General features: G+C 38.6%; 1 non-coding gene across 1 annotated transcript; it reads left to right on the top strand.

Moving 5' to 3' along the window:
* The first annotated feature begins 313 nt into the window (after positions 1-313).
* On the top strand, positions 314-419 carry LOC145633344 (small nucleolar RNA R71). Its single transcript, XR_014112675.1, has one exon. It is a non-coding gene; the product is annotated as a small nucleolar RNA R71 (small nucleolar RNA).
* Positions 420-4,868: the final 4,449 nt, after the last annotated feature.

The raw sequence follows: 4,868 nt of genomic DNA, 5'->3' as shown, positions 1-4,868 counted from the left end.
TAAATTGAGAAGATCTTGCTCCACCACTTGAACTTGCATTCACACTCGTGTTCATTTTGGAAAGCCCTTTTGTTAGTTGATTAATTTGATGTTGTAATTGATCAACTTTCTCCAATTTGTAAATACCACCTCTCTTTGGAGCGTTTCTTCTTCGGCCCCCCCCAAGAGTAATTCTTTGCAACATCTTCTATTGTGGCTTTAACTTGATTTTGAGGGATCTTGAATAATCGACCACCCGCCCCCTCATCCAAATTGGCTCTTGACATGGGCTCCAATCCATCGTAGAAAAACCGCATGAGCAACCCTTGATCGTACTCATGGTGAGGACATGCTTGTAACAACTTCTTGAATCTCTCCTATGCTTCACCAAGACTTTCATCGGCATCTTGCTCAAATGATGCAATTTTCCTTCTCATTTTGGCGGTCTTCTCCTCGGAGATAAAGCGCTTCAAGAACGCCTTTACCACCTCCCTCCATGTTGTGAGAGTTTTAGGCTTTACTTTCATTAGCCATTTCTTTGCTCGTCCGGTGAGAGATTGCCGGAAAAGGTGCATACGAATGTAGTCTTGACTCACTTCATTGGTTTGCATCATTGTGCATAATTCAAGGAATCTGTCCAAATGTTCAATAGGGTCCTCACTTGCACTTCCGGAAAATTGCTCCGATTGGACCATTCGAGTCTATTGTGGATGGATTGAGAAGTTGGTTTCCGTGACGAGTAGCAAAATCCCTCCCGTGAGCTCATAATCCTCCGGATTTCCGAACTCACAAAACAAAACATAATTCTCTTGTCCCGCCATTGATCCGCATGGTGAACTTGAAGAGTAAGTATCACTCTCACTATCAACTATATCACCAAAACCTCTTCCCTCGTCTTGATAAAGCCTACAGACTTGTCTCAAGGTTCAGTTGATTTCGCGGTCAATTTGATGTGAGGGTGCTCCTTGAGACCTCCTAAGAATTCACCAAAGCTAAGCAAACAATTAGCAATGACAAGGATGATAAAACAAAAAACAAAATGAAAAGAATGTAAAATGACTCTAACAAAAGCAATAATAGACGCTAAACAAGCCGCTTCCCCGGCAACGGCGCCAAAATTTGATCACGGGTTAGATAGGTCGTTAAGATACTACCCTAACCAAATTAATCATTTATAATACCTAAACCTACACTAAACTAGTTAGTGGCAAGTAAAGGGTCGAACCACTAAGGAAGCACGCTAATTCAACATCAAATATCACTAATGTAAGAGTGAAAAGGGGATTGTTTTTGTTGGTTTTGTTGAGTAAGAACACTAAAACTACAAATAAGAAAGAAAATGATGATTAAAATCAATAGAAAATGACTCTAGGGATACGGGGGTGTCCAATATGATTAGAAAGAGGATAATAATGGTGATTATCATGAAACATATGCCAAAGAACACAAGATTCTACCTAAATAATTCATTCTCATGCAATAGTCTAAGCAAATCAATGAAAGAGGTCTACACTAATAAGGATCATTCTCATGCATCCTATTTGTTACAATCAAATCCAGAGAATAAAGAAGCACAATCCATAAAAACTCTACTTTAATAACTCATTCTCATGCAATCATTAAAATAGAGGTGATCCTAACCTAGATCAAATCACTTTCATGCATTTAAACTAGAAAACATCAAATAGAGTGCAACAATAATCCCAAGCTAATAAATATCATGTCTTTCATCAATATATGGCATAAGTTCAATCCAACCATCATCATTCATCCAATATCAAATCATATCTTCCACCCCCTTCCCCTAGCTAAAAGTTTAGCCTAGAGAAGGGAGATTAAACATAATATCAAAACTATAAATAAACTAAAACTAAAAAAAAACATGATTAAAATCAATGAAATCAATAACAACTAGATAAGTTAATAAGATTGACAAGAATAATTAACAATAAAACAAATAAATAATACTAAAGGAAAGGAGAAGAGATTACTAAAGAAAGGATTAATGAAAGATGAAAACTTGGATTCTTGCTTTATTGATGGAAGATTAAAACTTGAGCAAAGTTGAATACAATAAAGGATGCTTGAATAACAATCTATTTTCTCTCTCTAGATTAGGCTAATGTTCTATGGAATTAGTACTAAGTCCCCTCTATTACAAAGAGTCCCGTCTATATATATGTGGCTCCCCCAAAAGAAATATACTTGGATACCAAGACGCAAGGAAATAAAAAACCAAGCCCTGCGTGCCTGAACACGACATATGCGCGACCGCACAGTAGGTGTGTGCGCCCTCTAAGCATAGTGCGCGGCCGCAACTTTGAGGGTACGGGAAATCAAGCGCGCCCGCACAGTAGGCCTGTGCGCCCGTGTATCTGGTCGTGCGCTCGCATAGAAGCCGCAAAACAAGTCGCGCAAACTCTCTAGTTAGGCTCTGTTTCTTCAGCCTGGCTGCGCGGGTTCTAACAGGGCTGCGTGCCCGCACAGCCAAAGGTGCACGCCCGCACAGCACCCTGCGCACAACAGTTAGCTTGGCTTCTTGATATCCTCTTTTTTTCGGCACATAATACCTACAAAACAAAAGCATCGAAATAAAAAAAAAACAAAGTGAGAAGACTAAGAAAAGGGAAGATAAAGGAGAAAAGAAAAGAGGAAGCAAAACTAAGTAAAAATGCTTAGAAAAAGGGCAAAACAAGTGCAAATGAGGGGAGAATCCTTAGAGAAAAAGGATAAAAGAGTGGCATAAATGCCACTCATCAATTTCTGGGATCTAACGGGGTTCAGTTGAACCTCTTAAACCCACGTTGGATCCGCCACTGGATACACTAAGTAAAATACATCATCATCACTCGACACGACTAATCGTTTCTTATTCTAAGTACCTGACCCCTCCCAAAGTTGTTCCTCAACAACACTCGACATCCTAAGCGAATTGTAATCCTTCGAACACACCCTACCTTTCCTATCAACACCATAAAGAAGATGTGGAACTCCCCTTCTTCACGTACTTTTCAATCCACCAATCAGGGTATCCGTGGAGAATAAAACAACCCGTATTATCATATCTCGTGCGTTTGCAATGAGAGCAATAAAGCTTGGACTTATCAACACGAGTAGCCGATATTGAGAGCCTTCGATCAGAGGGAAGAGCAAACACATGAGCATCAATCTTCTCGGCTTGAACCTGAGTGTAGGCGTCGCTCGAAGTGCGCCTACGTTAAAAGCATGTGTGAATATGCTTGGCACTCATAGGAAGTGGGAATTGACATATACGATTAGGGACAAATAAATTAGGGAGCCGCCAACAAGTTTTAAAGGAACTTGTAAACCGTTCACGGATCATAAAAAGGCAACCACGATAAGGGACAACGATAGGCAACAACGATTGACCCGTGAAGGTTACACCCCATTCATAATCCATGAGATTACTAACTCCATATGGTTCGGAACCACGAAAAGAGGATCGGGGATGATGGTACGAAGTGAGTCATGGAGTCACATTCGCCCGTATTGGCCTCTACTCGATTCTTATATTGAAAAGCATTCCTGTGATCTCAAAGGCATACAAACAATAATTCAATTTGCTCCAAAATATTATTTAACTAAATTGGTTCAAAATTAATGCACACATTATTCTAAAATATTGGTGATCACTTGAATTAATAACAAGATTAAAAGGGATCCTAAACCGATTGTCCAAATTATCTTATTAGGCGTGATTTTAAATTACATATTCCCTTTAAACATGCAATGTGGTGATCATAATAAAAATAATAATAGAATCAAAATTAATACCAATTTAATCATAATCCCAACAACATAAAATTGTTAGAATAATAATAATAATAATAAAAGAGCATGATCCTTACTTTGAATCTGTTTGCTTGCAACTACAAAATAATAAACGAGTTAGTAACTTCAACAAAATAATAGAACAAAAATTAAATTAAATTAAATAAAATAAGGTTGATTTTGGGGCCAAACCCTCAAACGATTCTACCTTTCACGCCTTGGCTTAAGGACAGAACCTCGAGTAAAATATGGACTCCTTTGAGTTCTTGAAGAAAGAATTTTTGAAGTGAAAAGGGTAGGCTAGTGTTTTGGTTAATAGCATAGAAGAGAGAAAAATAATAATAATCGAATTCTCGTTGCCCCGTACATCAGAAATGAGGGGGTATTTATAGGGAAATGTGCTGAGGGAGCACATGGAACCCTAAAAAAGTAAAAACCCTAAAAAAGTATCCCGTGACACGGTCAGACTGTACCGTGACACGGTCAGACTGTATCGTCAGACGGTACACTTTCCCGTGACACGGTCAGTTTTGGAGTGACGCGGGAAATTTTTAGAAAACGGAATGAAAAACGCGTTAAGGGTTTACGCGGAAAGGACACGGAACTTCCCGTGTCACGGCAGACCTCCCCTGTCACGGGAAGTCCCCTCGTCAGACGGGAAGGGTTCCTGTGACACGGTCAGGCTGTACCGTGACACGGTCAGTTCCAGTCCATTTTTCCGTCTAAATTCATTTTTAACCCTAATTTCTTTCGGCTTTTTAAGTGCCGATTGATAATTTCGGGATTTTTCCTGACTTTTATTATTCGGGCTAAAATAAGAAAATAATGAAATAAAAATAAATAAAATATTTGGGCCAAAAATAAATAATAAAATAATAAAATTAAAAGGTTTGGGCTTAAAATTAATTAACAAGCTTGGGCTAAAATTAAAACTATGCTTTTACCAAACATCAAGACTAATCCATGGACCTTTCAAAAATATGAATTTAGTAAAATATGATTTTTTAAGCACTCTCGGGATTAAATACTAAACCCGACCAACAGTGGCGGTGAAAGGTTATTTATCATCGGGTTTGGTTTTGGGGAGACATTTTTAG

The sequence above is a fragment of the Chenopodium album genome, chromosome 5 (genome assembly GCF_948465745.1).
Source record: "Chenopodium album chromosome 5, dcCheAlbu1.1, whole genome shotgun sequence".
Classification (NCBI taxonomy): Eukaryota; Viridiplantae; Streptophyta; class Magnoliopsida; order Caryophyllales; family Amaranthaceae; genus Chenopodium; species Chenopodium album.
The sequence above is the reverse complement of the archived record's forward strand: the minus strand, read 5'-3'. Positions and strand labels throughout refer to the sequence as shown.